This window comes from Somniosus microcephalus, unplaced genomic scaffold (genome assembly GCF_052327205.1).
Source record: "Somniosus microcephalus isolate GS21.2 unplaced genomic scaffold, FLI_Smic_1.0 unresolved_chr3, whole genome shotgun sequence".
Classification (NCBI taxonomy): Eukaryota; Metazoa; Chordata; class Chondrichthyes; order Squaliformes; family Somniosidae; genus Somniosus; species Somniosus microcephalus.
Genome location: NW_028225181.1, coordinates 67353918 through 67369005, shown reverse-complemented (window position 1 = coordinate 67369005; position 15088 = coordinate 67353918). Strand labels below are relative to the sequence as shown.

General features: G+C 50.0%; 1 protein-coding gene and 1 pseudogene across 1 annotated transcript in view; one reads left to right on the top strand and one right to left on the bottom strand.

Annotated features, from left to right (window-relative positions):
- LOC147091836 (uncharacterized) overlaps positions 1 to 15088 on the bottom strand; it is a 1030142-nt gene that overhangs the window by 822184 nt on the left and 192870 nt on the right. The gene's annotated exons all lie outside the window — the stretch shown is intronic.
- Positions 6014 to 15088, top strand: part of LOC147091841 (uncharacterized) — a 33161-nt pseudogene continuing 24086 nt past the window's right edge.

Genomic DNA, 15088 nt, shown 5'->3' with positions numbered 1-15088 from the left:
TCATTTTAAAGATTATTATTCAATCCCACAGATGCAATAATTTAAACAATAATGATTATTATTCAAATCCACAGATGCAATCATTTGAACAATAATGATTATTATTCAATCCACAGATGCAATAATTTAAACAAGAATGATTATTATTCAATCCCACAGATGCAATAATTTGAACAATAATGATTATTATTCAATCCTACAGATGCAATAATTTTAACAATAATGATTATTATTCAATCTCACAGATGCAATGATTTTAACAATAATGATTATTATTCAATCCCACAGATGCAATGATTTTAATAACTGGTTAATATTCAGTCCCACAGAGGGCCATCACTTTAACAATAACGAGTCTGATTCACAGACGAGCTCTTATTCTATAAGCCGCCTTTTTCGTTGGTGTCCGAGGTTGGAGCGGATTGAAAAACGCGCCAATCAGAGGCCGAGATTTGCCGGGTTTTCAGCCAATCAGAAGGCGCGGCTGGGCTGGGCTGGGCGGGGCCGGCGGCTGCTATAAAAGCCGCAGCCCGGAGCAGGGAGGAGCAGTTGGAGAACAGAGTTAGAGAGGAGTCCCCCACCCCCACGGGGGGGAGGAAGGACAGCCGCCGCCGCCCGCCCGCCCGGGGAGAAGGGACAGCAGTCGGCCGGCACCTTGGGCAACAAGGGCTCGCCGGTGGGCGGGGCTATGACCTCACCCGCGCGCTGAGGCGGTTGAACGGCCGATCAGGAGCCACGTGACCCCGGAGCTGGCGGCGGCCTTTTAACACAGTGGGCGGGGCCCCGAGGCGTTGCGGGCTGCGATTGGTGAGCGCAGCTATCAATCTACGAGTCGCAGCCAATAGAAAAGAAGGACTCAGTGAGGGCCTTTAAGAGCGGGCTGTGTGGCCGCAGTGCGCATGCTTGGTGCTGCTCGCAGTCCCCGGATGAGGCTCCGGTTTGAGGAAGGAGATAAAATGGCGGCGGGACTGAGGAGCGGCGGATGGTGCGGTGAGTGTGGATCAGAGAATCTCCGACATTTACAGCAGCGCCGGCCTCTCTCAAGCAATCTCTGGGAACATTGGGGCGAAGTGGGGGCGCGAGGGAGAAAGGTCAGAGAGAGTCCCATTGACTCAGATACACACTGGTCCTGGAGATGGACCGGGGAGAAAGATCAGAGAGAGTCCCGTTGACTCAGATACACACTGGTCCTGGAGATGGACCGGGGAGAAAGGTCAGAGAGAGCCCCATTGACTCAGATACACACTGGTCCTGGAGATGGACTGGGGAGAAAGGTCAGAGAGAGTCCCATTGACTCAGATACACACTGGTCCTGGAGATGGACTGGGGAGAAAGGTCAGAGAGAGTCCCATTGACTCAGATACACACTGGTCCTGGAGATGGACCGGGGAGAAAGGTCAGAGAGTCCCATTGACTCAGATACACACTGGTCCTGGAGATGGACCGGGGAGAAAGGTCAGAGAGAATCCCATTGACACAGATACACACTGGTCCTGGAGATGGACTGGGGAGAAAGGTCAGAGAGAGTCCCATTGACACATATACACGCTGGTTCTGGACATGGACTGGGGAGAAAGGTCAGAGAGAGTCCCATTGACTCAGGTGCACACTGGTCCTGGAGATGGACTGGGGAGTAAGGTCAGGGAGAGTCCCTTTGACTCATACACACTGGTCCTGGAGTTCGACTGGGGAGGAAGTCCCATTGGCTCAGATACACGCTGGTCCTGGAGATGGACTGGGGAGAATGGTCAGAGAGAGGCCCATTGACTCAGATACACACCGGTGCTGGAGATGGACATACACGAATGGATTAGGAAAAAAAGGGTGGCTTTTGGCAGATACAAAGAACTAAAAGCAGTGGAAGCCCTAGAGGAGTACAGAAAGTGCAGCGGGGTACTTAAAAAAAGAAATTGGGAGAGCGAAGAGGGGTCATGAAAAAACACTGGCGGGCAAAATAAAGGAAAATCCCAAGGTGTTTTGTTAGTATATTTAGGGCAAGAGGATAACCAGGGAAAGAGTAGAGCCCGTTCAGGACCAAAGTGTCAATCTGTGTGCAGAGCCAGAAGATGTAGGTGAGGTTTTAAATAAATATTTTGTATCTGTGTTCACTATGGATAAGGACAATGCAGGCATAGAAATCAGGCAGGGGGATTGTGATATACTTGAACAAATTAGTATTGAGAGGGAGGAGGTACTGGTGGTTTTAGCAGGCTTAAAAGTGGATAAACCCCCAGGCCCAGACAAGATGTATCCCAGCCTGCTGTGTGAGGCAAGGGAGGAGATTGCAGCGGCTCTGACACAAATTTTCAGAACCTCTCTGGCCACAGGGGAGGTGCCAGAGGACTGGAGAACAGCTAACGTAGTACCATTATTCAAGAAGGGTAGTAGTAGGGATAAATCAGGGAATTACAGGCCAGTGAGTCGAACATCAATGGTAGGGAAATTATTGGATAAAATTCTGAGGGACAGAATTAGTCTCCACTTGGAGAGGCAAGGATTAATCAAGGATAGTCAGCATGGTTTTGTCAGGGGGAGATCATGTCTAACCAGTTTGATTGAATTTTTCAATGGGGGTGACCAGGTGTGTGGATGAGGGCAGTCCAGTTGATGTAGTCTACATGGACTTCAGTAAGGCTTTTGACAAAGTCCCACATGGGAGACTGGTCAAGAAGGTAAGACCCCATGGGATCCAGGGCAATTTGGCACATTGGATCCAAAATTGGCTTAGTGGCAGGAGGCAGAGGGTGATGGTCGAAGGTTGTTTTTGTGACTGGAAGCCTGTGTCCAGTGGTGTACCACAGGGTCTGGGTCCTTTGCTGTTTGTAGTGTACATTAATGATTTAGATATGAATGTAGGAGGTATGATCAGTAAGTTCGCAGATGACACGAAATTTGGTGGAGTGGTAAATAGCGAGGAGGGAAGCCTCCGGCTACAGGAGAATATAGACGGTTTGTTGGGAAAGAGCAGGGGAAATATCCCCGGTGTCCTAGCCAATGTTTATCCCTCAATCAATGTAACAAAAGGATAATAGCAAAATACTGCGGATGCTGGAAATCTGAAATAACAACAGGAAATGCTGGAAACACTCAGCAGGCCAGGCAACATCCGTAGAGAGAGAAACAGATTTAACAAAAAGATAGATTATCTGGTCATGATCACATTGCTGTTCGTGGGAGCTTGCTGTGTGCCGCATTTCCTACATTACAACAGTGACTACACTTTAAAAGTACTTGATTGGCTGTAAAGCACTTTGGGGCATCCGGTGATGGTGAAAGGCGCTATAGAAATGCATGTGTTTCTTCACTGGTCTCACCAGCGACCTCTTCTGGCTGATGGCTGATTGACAGACGATAGTCCGCGCATGCGCACAGGGAGCGACGGTTTGGACTGAGTCCGGCACAGCGACCCCAAGTGGGGGGGAGGAAGGGAGGGGGGAGGGGGGGAGGAAGGGAGGGGGGAGGGGGGGAGGAAGGGAGGGGGGAGCCAGCAGACCCCCTCCCCTCTGCCGGCGATGGCTCCGCTGAGCTCCGTGCCGCCCCATGCACTGACATGCCGAGCGCAGCGCCCCGGTGAGCCCGAGCCCCGCCCTTCCGAGGCCGGGCCTGAGACGGCCGATTGCAGCTGGCCGGGCCTGGTTGCCTTGGTAAATCTCCGCCTCCCGATCTCCGGGCCTGAGCGGCTTGAGACGGCCGATTGCGGCTGGCGAGCCCGGTTGCTGGAGTAACCCTCTCCGCTCCCCCTCCCGAGCCCCACCAGCCCCCCCCCACCCCGAGCCTGCTCGCTTCCCTCTGGCCGCGCTCTGTGTGGAGTTGCGCGTGCGCCGTGCAGCGCGAGGAGCTTGCAGTGAGCCCAGCCAGCCTTTACCAAGATGGCTGGCCGCTGGTTCGGAATCGGGCCCAGCGGGATGGCCAGTGCGTAGCTCGGGCGTGGCTGGGCAACAGATGCCCAGGCTTCGAGGCCTGCCTGGAAAAACGGTGAAAGGTAGGAAAATTATAGAGGTTAGAAAAAAGATTTACAAATGAATTAACTTTTTTAAACAATTTGTGTTTTAAAAGCTACTTTTTTTTTTGGTGGAAATGTAGATTTGAAAAGAAACACGCAGAAAGTCGGAAAAAGAAATGAAAAGTTTGGAATCAAGATAGCGTCGACTCACCTCGGTTCAGAACGATAAGGCCCGCCCACACACGCACTGATTGGTCGACCGTCAGGTCACTGAAGCGTAGGATTGGTCAATCGTCCTGTCACTCGACTCTAGGAGGGCCCGCCCACACGCGCCAGGAACCCGCCCCGCCACGCCGCGATTGGTCGACCGTCGGGTCGCTGGACCGTACGATTGGTTGACCTCGATGTAACTCAATGCTAATGAGCAGATAATGAGCGGAATTTTGAACGTTTTTTGGATACCGCGGGCGCAATTTTTGTCCGGCCGAAACGTAAATACGCTTACGACCGTTCCGGAATCGCAAGCTTTCTTTTGATGTAACGCACGTGTAGGTACGCTCTATAACTTGAGTGTATAGCCGGACAGACAGACAGATGTATCCTTTTATATATTATAGAAGATAGAAGAAATATATATATATATATCTCAAGTAAAGCAGTGGTCCTAGTACCGACCCCTGGGGAACACCACTGGATACCTTCCTCCAGTCTGAAAAGCAACCGTTCACCACTACTCTGTTTCCTGTCACTTTGCCAATTCCGTATCCATGCTGCCACTGTCCCTTTTATTCCATGGGCTTCAGCTTTGCTGGCAAGCCTATTATGTGGCACTTGTCGAACGCCTTTTGGAAATCCATGTACAACATGTTAACCGCATTGCCCTCGATAACCCTCTCTTACCTCATCAAGAACCTCAATCAGAATCTGAGCAGCCGTGCCCAGCGGACGTGCGGCCAGGGCCCTGGCACCAGGAAACCCTGGGTGCAGCGCCTCCCCCATCCGAGCCGCCGCTTCCCGGTTTCTTCAGCCGGTTCCACCACATCCGACTCGGGACAAAGGACAGGAGCCAGGGTCCCAGAATGGCCCGGGGAGCATGCGCACTCTCAGCGGGTAAATCAGCGCGTTGGATAGAGTGGTTTCTGGGGCGCGGTGAATTGTGGGTGCTGCGGCCGCCATTAGTCAGCAGCTGTGGGGAAGAGTTTTATTGCAGGCTGACGGAAGGTAGGTCCCTGGCCGCCTGTGTAGGTCTTTTTGTTGCTTCTGTTTGAGCTGGAGTGGAGATGCAGGAGAAGCTGCTGGGTTTAACCCCCAGTACTTCTGAGCCCAGGAGGACCAAACAATTTCCAATGTGAGACTGTCAAGGGAGGTGGATTCTGGGGGAGATTAGCTTGTTACACAGACACTGTCCCTACAATGTAAAAGAGTATTGTTTTAGGAATAAGTATTTCTGTAGAGGCTTTTAATCCAGTTTACATCTGCAGATTTGTTTTAATTCATTCTTGGGATGTGGGCATCGCTCGCAAGACCAGAATATGTTGCCAATCCCCATTTTCCCGTTGAGAAGGTGATGGTGGGCCGCCTTCTTGAACCGCTGCAGTCCGTGTGGTGAAGGTACTCCCACAATGCTGTTGTGTAAGGAGTTCCAGGATTTTCACCCAGTGATGATGTAGCAACGGCGATATATGTCCAAGTCAGGATGGTGTGTGACTTGGAGGGGAACTTGGAGGTGATGGTGCTCCCATGCACCTTCTGCCTTTGTCCTTCGAGGTGCTGGAGGTTGCGGGTTTTGGAGGTTCTGTCAAAGTTCTGGTCGAGTTGCAGATGTATAAAGTCCATCTCCTTCGCCCCCTCCCACCTCTCTCTCTCTCTCTCTCTCTCTCCCTCCCATAGAGGCCCAGACCAGGTGGCAGATTCCGTTCACTGAGGGACATTAGTGAACCAGTCGGATTTTATGACAATCCGGCAGCTTTCATGGTCACTTTTTTCTAGTGCCGGCCCCACAAATGACCAGATTCATTGAGCTCAATTTCACAACCTGCCTCTTTAGTGGGTTCTCTCTCACGCTCCCTGTTTTAAATTCATTTTACAGGGTATTAGAAGGGGAGGATTTGCAGACGGGAAACTCAAACCACACATCACGTCAAGATCTGACAGTCACTTGATTCATCAGGAACTGAATATCATCGGCCTTTGAATATGGAAGCAAAAAGCACCGTTCACACCAGGGAGAGGCCGTTCACTTGCTCTGAGTGTGGGAAGGGATTCACTCAGTCATCCATCCTGCTGAGACACCAGCGAGTTCACACTGGGGAGAGTCCTTTTAAATGCTCGGACTGTGGGAAGTGCTTTAAAAGTTCCGGGGAACTGATACGCCATCAACGTGTTCACACTAATGAGAGACCGTTCAGGTGCTCGCACTGCGGGACTGGGTTTAGGCAGTCATCTCACCTCACTGTACACCAGCACACTCACAGTGGGGAGAGGCCGTTCACCTGCTCCGTGTGTGGGAAGGGATTCACTCAGTCATCCCACCTGCTGATACACCAGCGAGTTCACACTGGGGAGCGTCCTTTTAAATGCTCGGACTGTGGGAAGGGCTTTAAAAGTTCCGGGGAACTGATACGCCATCAATGTGTTCACACTGACGAGAGACCGTTCAGGTGCTCTCACTGCGGGACTGGGTTCAGGGGATTATCTGGGCTCACTGTACACCAGCGCACTCACACTGGGGAGAGGCCATTCACCTGCTCTGAGTGTGGGAAGAGATTCACTCAGTCATCCAACCTGCTGAATCACCAGCGAGTTCACACTGGGGAGAGGCCATTCACCTGCTCCGTGTGTGGGAAGGGATTCACTCAGTCATCCACCCTGCTGACACACAAGCGAGTTCACACTGGGGAGAGGCAGTTCACCTGCGCGGAGTGTGGGAAGGGATTCACTCTGTCATCCCACCTGCTGATACACCAGCGAGTTCACACTGGGGAGAGACCTTTTAAATGCTCGGACTGTGGAAAGTGCTTTAAAAGTTCCGGGCAACTGATATGCCATCAACGTGTTCACACTGGGGAGAAGCCGTTCACCTGCTCCGTGTGTGGGAAGGGATTCGCTCAGTCATCCACCCTGCTGAGACACCAGCGCACTCACACTAGGGAGAGACCGTTCACCTGCTCCGTGTGTGGGAAGGGATTCATTGTGTCATCCACCCTGCTGACACACCAGCGCACTCACATTGGGGAGAGGCCGTTCACCTGCTCCGTGTGTGGGAAGGGTTTCACTCGTTCATCCAACCTGCTGACACACCAGCGAGGTCACAAGTGACTGCAGGGGTTGGATTCTGTTGCTGCTGTTAATCACATCCAGGACTGAACCATGTTCATTTTGAAAGGTGGGGATTGTTTCTGCTGATGTTAATAACCCCTATAACTGGGCTGGAGTTTAATATTCTGGATAGATGTCCAATAAATCAACTTTGTTTTAAACACATTGTTGTAGATTTTTGTCTTTCCCACCTGAGTGTTAAGCATCACCTGGCTGGAGCTCAGAAAGGACAATCTGGGGGAGGATCGTACGGCGGGAACAGAACTCCAGCCTGGACACAGTCCTTCAGGGCCACACTGAGAGGGGCAAACGGCACTTTGGTCTTCTCTCTCTTCACTGACAGCAAATTCCCAATGAGGGTTAATCTCGAGGCGTGTGAGAAACGTGTCCCAGCCGCTCTCTGCCATGGTTCAGAGCTCCTAGGCAAGGAACAGAAGGCTCCTTTAGGAATGTACCCCAGTGCTTTTTTTTAATGGCCTTATTAACCTGTGTTGCTACTTTTAGTGATTTGTGTATCTGTATCCCTGGAACCCTCTGCTCCTCCAGCCCATTTAGACTCTTAGGGGGAAATTCGGTGGTGCCTCCTTTGGGTCGCTAACATCACGGGCTAATTTTAGCCCCCCGAAAAAGTTAGCGCCCCTGCGCATTAAATTCAGTGGTAGCGCCCCAAGCAGGAGGCGGGGTGCTACTGCAATCGCTCCCCTCCCTCTTGAGGCGCTACCAGTGAATTTCCTGGCATTTCATGTAACAGTGCCACGCCCGTCGGCACATAGCACCGTGTCATAGCAGACCTCCCTCCCTGATTAACGGGGAGGAGCCTAGCACTGCGCACACCGGAGCCCTGCTGGACCACTGGGGAGTGGGGTGTCGGATCAAGAGGAGCGCCGGGCTGAGCGATCGCGGCTGACACCCCAAAGAAGAAAGGGGAAGGGGGCAAGTGCTGGCAGTCGGCCAAAATAAAAAGTTGCCGCCTGACACCTGCTCTTTAAGTGGCGCCGCGCGGCTGCAGGAACAACCCCTGACCCTGTTGGACATATCGTCTGCCGATAGGTCAGGGGTTGCAACCCAAGGTTGCAGCCGGGGTGCTGCGCATGGTGATGACGTCACTGCCAGCGGTGCAGTGCCGCGGGGGCGCTACCGTCTACCACCACCGCTAACCTCCCACTGAATATCACAGAAGGCACAAAGCAACCCAATTTCACCCCCTTGTCCAACTAGTGAGTGGCCTCCTTATTCTTCCCACCAAAACACACCCTCTCACACTGATCTACAGTGAAATTCATTAACAAACCACCTCACACTGATCTACAGTGAAATTCATTTGCCAATTACACGTCCATTCTGAAATTTATTAATATCTTGCATTTTGTCTTCCTCAGTATTAACTCTACCTCCCAATTTGGTGTCATCGACAAATTTTGAAATTGTTCTTCTGATTCCCAAGTCCAAATCGTTTATGAACAACAGTGATCCCAGCACCGATCCCTGTGGAACACCACTTCCCAGCTTTTGCCAGTCTGAGTAGCTACTCCCAACCCCTACTCTCTGTTTTCTGTTTTGTGATCAGCTTGCTATCCATAAACCGTATGTAAGATCTACAAGATGACCCAGGTCAGGCTGTGTGCAGTGAAGGGCCCGGCAACAGAATGGATGGAAAGATGGCTACAAAACAGAAATCAGAGGGTTGGAGTTAAGGGAAGTTTGTAGCGATCATTCCATCCATTCTGCTGCCTGGCCCTTGACTCCACACGGCCTGACCGTGGTCATCTTGTAGACCGTACATACTGCAGACACAGTGTACCAGTGGTGGAGGGGGTGGATATTGAGTCCTGTGGCAGGGACGCTGATGAAGTGGATTTCTCTGTCCGCGAGTTTTGAGGCATTGCTAGTTGCATTTTTCACCTCTTTCCACCTTTAATAAAATCTTGCTGCCAGTTTATTAAAGCCATTAACAGCCGCTCGGGTGGGACACATCAATAAATGAGGCCTTGTAAGTTTCCCGTAGAATGACAGGCCTGAACCCGAGTTAGAAAACATTTAGCAATTAAACCAGACTGGGCGGGACCTGAGGTGCGAGTTAGTAACGGAAAATTGGTGGTCAGCGTACTTCACACCAGGGCTGAGGACCCGGGGACTCGGGTTTCTGTATCATTTATTGATTAATTTAGTTTATTGCCCAATGTCAGTCAGGTAAGCTTGCTGTCTGGCGGAGGCAGGGGTCCCCAATGGAGAGCTCTCTATGCGGGGGTCCTTCCCGCCATCATTGGGGATCTGGGGTGGAGACTGTTGCAGGGAGCTGTCGTGTGCAACAGTTTAAACTCCTTTCCAGACTCCAAGGCCAGATGTGGTTTCTGGGGCCTAGAGGAGTCCATGGGCCATGTATATATTCAGTGTGAGAGGTTGCAGCCCCTGTATAGTTCCCTGAAGGGGCTGCTCCTCAACTCTTGGTTACACTTTAGCCCCACGCTCCTAATCTTTGGCCGCCCAGTGCGGAGTGGGGTGGGAAAGTGGGAGGATCTTCTCCTGGACCTGCTCTTGGGCCTGGTGAAAACAGCAATTTGTAGGCCCAGGATGGGCGGGGCCCATGGGGGGGCACTCTGGCTGCCTGCCTCTCTCCCATGGTCTTGTCCCTGCCCGGGTGGCCCTGGAGAGGGAGCAGGCGGTGTCCACCAGTTCACTTGATACCTTCCTCGACAGCTGGACACGGAAGGTATCAAGAGGCGATAATCGGTCCTCACAATCACATTGTGATTGAATTATTAATTGTGTGTGTGTCACAAATACATTTCTTCTATTTTGATACAAAAGCTCTACTAGACATGTTAAACTACTAGTTATTTAATCAGGGCTGCAGCTGCTGAAAGGTTGACTGTACTGGGGTTTGTGGCCAGAGCTGGCAGACGTGTTGTTCTGAAGTCTGATGTCTCACACCTGAAGAGTCTATGTCGTGTTGTAATGACCTTTTTCTGTTGCCTGGTGTCAGAAATAGAAATCAAAGGAAGATGATGCCCCACTCTGTTAATCAACTCTTTGACACATTTCCATTTCTTAATTTACAAAGATCACAACTCCATTAGTGAACAATGGATTGCCAGTCTGCCACTTTTTAGTGAGGCTTGAAAGGATTCGCTGTGAAGCTACACCTGCCCATCTGTCTGTGTGTCACTGTGTTTGGATTGTGTTAGACAACAGTCCTAATATCTCGCCTACATCCATTACAATCTTTGAAATGTTAGATTGTACTTGGAAGAAGTTGAGTTTGAATCTAACAATTCTGAAATTGGGAGCTTTTAATGATTTCTGTTTTTCACATAACTATATAGTGATGTGATCAGTCAAAGCAAATTTAAAATTGTTGTTATTTACTGAACACAACTGAATAATTCTACAAGGATGCTATCGCAGTCTTCCTCAGTATTAACTACATCCCCAATTTAGTGTCATCAGCAAATTTTGAAATTGTACTTCTGATTCCCAAGTCCAAATCATTCATGTAAATGGTGAACAACAGTCATCCCAGCACCAATCCCCGTGGAACACCACTTCCCACCTTCCGCCCGTCTGAGTAAATACCTTTAACTCATCCCGTCACTATAACTGGACTTGTCTCCATTCCCGTGCCGAGGGGATTGCTGTACCAGATGGGAGGGGCAACATTTGGGGACTCTCGATTCTCCACCAATTCCCATTCCCCTTTCTGGTGGATAATGGAGGTGCCACTGTGTAATGTGCAAGTGAGTAAGAGTTATCAGCGAGGATTAATCAGCACTTTCTAATTGGAGATGATAGTCAATGGAATCTTTCAGACAATGAATTGTAGATTTTATAGCAAAGATTAATATACGATTGAAGTAAAAGTTCATAATTTTATTGTAAAATATTTCAGGAACACTCAACAGAAATTAAGGGGAAAGATTAGACAGCAGTACTTAAAGGGACACTGCAACCCCGACAACTCAATCAGCTATATATCCAGAATATTAAAATCCAGCCCAGATATAGGGGTTATTAACATCAGCAGAAACAAACCCCAACTGTCAGAATGAATATGGTTCAGTCCTGGATGTGATTTAACAACAGCAATAACAGCAGAATTGAACCTCTGCAGTCACCTGTGAACAGGTTGGATGACTGACTGAATCCCTTCTCACACACTGAGCAGGTGAACGGCCTCTCCCCGGTGTGAACTCGCTGGTGTGTCAGCAGGTTGGATCAGTGAGTGAATCTCTTCCGACACACGGAGCAGGTGAACGGCCTCACCCCAGTGTGAGCTCGCTGGTGTGTCAGCAGGTTGGATGACTGAGTGAATCTCTTCCGACACACGGAGCAGGTGAACGGCCTCACCCCAGTGTGAGCTCGCTGGTGTGTCAGCAGGTTGGATGACTGATTGAATCCCTTCCCACACACGGAGCAGGTGAATGGCCTCTCCCCAGTGAATGCGCTGGTGTCTCAGAAGGTCAGAGGAATTAGTGTATCCCTTCTCACACATGGGGCAGGTGAATGGCCTCTATGCAGTGTGAATGTGATGGAGTATCAGCAGGGTGGATGAATTAGTGAATCCCTTCTCACACACAGGGCAGGTGAACGGCCTCGCTGCAGCGTGAATGTGCTGGTGTATCAGCAGGGTGGATGAATTAGTGAATCCCTTCTCACACACAGGGCAGGTGAACAGTCTCTCCCCAGTGTGAATGCACTGGTGCTCAATGAGGTGAGGTGACTGCCTGAACCTCTTCCCACAGTGAGAGCAACTGAATGGTCTCTCCTCAGTGTAAAGTCTCTGGTGTGTCAGAAGGTGGGATGACTGACTAAATCCCTTCCCACACTTGGAGCAGGTGAACGGCCTCTCCCCGGTGTGACTGCATCGATGAGTTTCCAGGCGGGACGGGGAGCTAAATCCCTTCCCACAGTCCCCACATTCCCACAGTTTCTCCGTGGTGTGGGTGTCCTTGTGTCTCTCCAGGTTGGACAATCGGTTGAAGCCTCATCCACACACACAACACGTGTACGGTTTCTCCCCGCTGTGAATGGTGCGATGTTTTTTCAGACTGTATAACTGGTTAAAGCTCTTTCCACAGTCAGTGCACTGGAACACTCTCACTCGGGTGTGTGTGTCTCGGTGCTTTTCCAGTCACACCGATCTTTGAAATCTTTTCCCACAGACAGAACAGGCAAACATTTCTCCTTCCACATTCAAAGGCCGATGATATTCCCTGTAAAAGCAGTTTACAAAAGACATCACTGTAAGTTCAGGATTAAAACCCGGAACAGATAATTCTAGTTTCTATGGAACATTCTCTCCTCTCTTATTACATAGAATTACACAGATTGTACAGCACAGAAACAGGCCAATCGGCCCAACTGGTCCATGTGTTTATGCTCCACACGAGCCTCCTCCCATCTCTCTTCATCTCACCCTATCAGCATCTCCTTCTATTCCTTTCTCCCATGTGTTTATCCAGCTTCCCCTTAAATACATCCATGCTCTTCGCCTCAACTACTCCCTGTGGCAGCAAGTTCCACATTCTCAGCAGCCTCCGGGGGAAGGAGTTTAATCTAAATAGGACTTCCCTGGGCAGCCACTGAGCACTGCTGCCTCTTTTGTGCATTTCCTGGCGAGGCAAAACATTTGATATTTTCTGATCAAAAAGAGCTGAGCTCGGCAGCATTAGTCCTGTTTTGCCTCCTTTGGAGACCAGGTGTACGAGCAGAGTGAGCGCAGCCTTCACAGCAACCGCAATAAAATTGTTACAGTTGTGAAGGAACTTTGTGTCAGTGCACTGGACCACAAACAAAGTATGTGTGTCGATTATTGTCTTATTACCCTACTGTAAAGTGCCTTGAGATGTTTTAAAAGCTCTATATAAAGGTAAGTTGTTGTTGGTGTATAGAGAACCCTGTTGAAATTTAGTGAAATGATTAATAACCAAGGAAGATCATTTCTTTGTTTGGTTCTGTTAGTTTTCATAGAATCATTGAAAAGTACAGAACGAAGGAGGCCATTCGGCCCATCGTGCCTGTGCTGTCTCTTAGAAAGAGCACTCGTGCTTAGTCCCACATCCCTGCTTGTTGTCCGTAACCCTGTAAGATCCTCATCCTCAAGTACCCGCCCAACTCCCTTTTAAAATCATTGATGGAATCAGCTGATGACCTTTTCAGGTCGCGCGTTCCAGATCCCGACAACTCTCTGAGTTTTATTCAATTGTTACCACAATTGTTTCTGTGGAGGTTTAATAATAAATGCATTTTGCTGTGAAAGCAATTAAAACATTCCTAGTATATAAATAGACAGATGCATCAACATATTAACATTGTGGGAGGGAGGGCAGTGCTCGCCAAGGCCCAATAAACAATGGAATTCTTCTTTCCTAACCCAATGCTCAGAAGATGAAGTCCCAGAGCTGCCTCTGGCTCAGTTCCACCTGCCCTATTCTGACAAGCTGAGGTGTTGGTCAGTGCACTGTGATTGCCCTGTGGGCAGAAAATGGCAAATCTAGAAATATGACCAAAATAACACATTTTAACTGCAAAGCTGTAAATCCCCGTCCCACACACTCTCCCTCCTCCCTGTGCTGAAATCCAAACCCATCGCACCATCTCCAACATTTCTTTTCTCCACTCCCAGTTTTCCCCCTCCCTCTACTCTGGTTGGGTTCAGTTCTACACCCACTGTGTGCAGAGTGAGAATAAAATCAATGAGTCAATGATTTTCTGTCCTGGTCATTGGGACTCTGAAATCTTCAGTTCTCCACCTGCTGTGTGCAGAGTGAGAATCAATGAGTCAATGATTGTCCCTCTTGGTCACTGGGACCCTGAAGCCCTGCCCACTCTCTGTTCCTGTACAAAGATGGCCACGCATGCGCCCTGCTGCAGGTAGAACCGGTCTGTCTTTCCTTCACCAAGATGGCGGCGCGTAACCCGGGCCTGTCACCGAGAAAAAGCCTCACCGCTGCCCTCCGGCGGAACACATTCGGCCTCTGGATCTCATTCGGGCCTGAGACCATTCTCCAACTTTATAAACCCTGAGGCGTGGCCTACCCGCAGTTTATTAACCTCCCGAACCCGCTCCCGCCGACCTGCAGCTCTGCCCGGCGACTGCGCGGGGCTTTCTTTGTAAAGTCGGTGAGGGACACGTGACCCGGGCCCACTGCCTGATTGACGTGAGCTTCCGACCAATAGGGAGCGAGCGGGGCGGGGCTGGAGGAGCGAGCCGGCGGCGGGTCCGCCAACCAATCGGGGAGCCCGAGGGGCAGGACTAGCGCCGGCTGATTGTCTGATCTGCAGGGCAGCGAGTTTCTCCAGTCCCTTGTTCAGGGCCCGGGGCCAGGGGAGGCTGTGGGCCTTTATTCCCCTCATTGGACACAAGGCTCTTTGGCTCACAACACACTGGCTCAGGTTTTAATAGAGACCTTTTAATTTCATCCATAAAAGCAGATAAACCCCGTGCTTCTGTGGAACAAACTTTCTAATATTTGGGAGTAAAAGTACAAGTTTTTTTCCCTCTGGGGAATTTATTATTAGTTTCAGGAAACAGCAACCACTTGTATTTATAAAGCGCCTTTAATGTTGTAAAACATCCCAAGGCTCTTCACAGGATCGTTATAAAACAAAATTTGACACCGAGCCACATAAGGAGATATTAGGGCAGATGACCAAAAGCTTGGTCAAAGAGCATCTTAAAGAAGGAGAGAGAGGTAGAGAGATGGAGAGGTTTAGGGAAGGAATTACAGAGCTTAGGGCCCAGGCAGCTGAAGGCACGGCCACCAATGGTGGAGCGATTAAAATCTGGGATGCTCAAGAGGGCAGAATTAGAGAAGCGCAAATATCTCG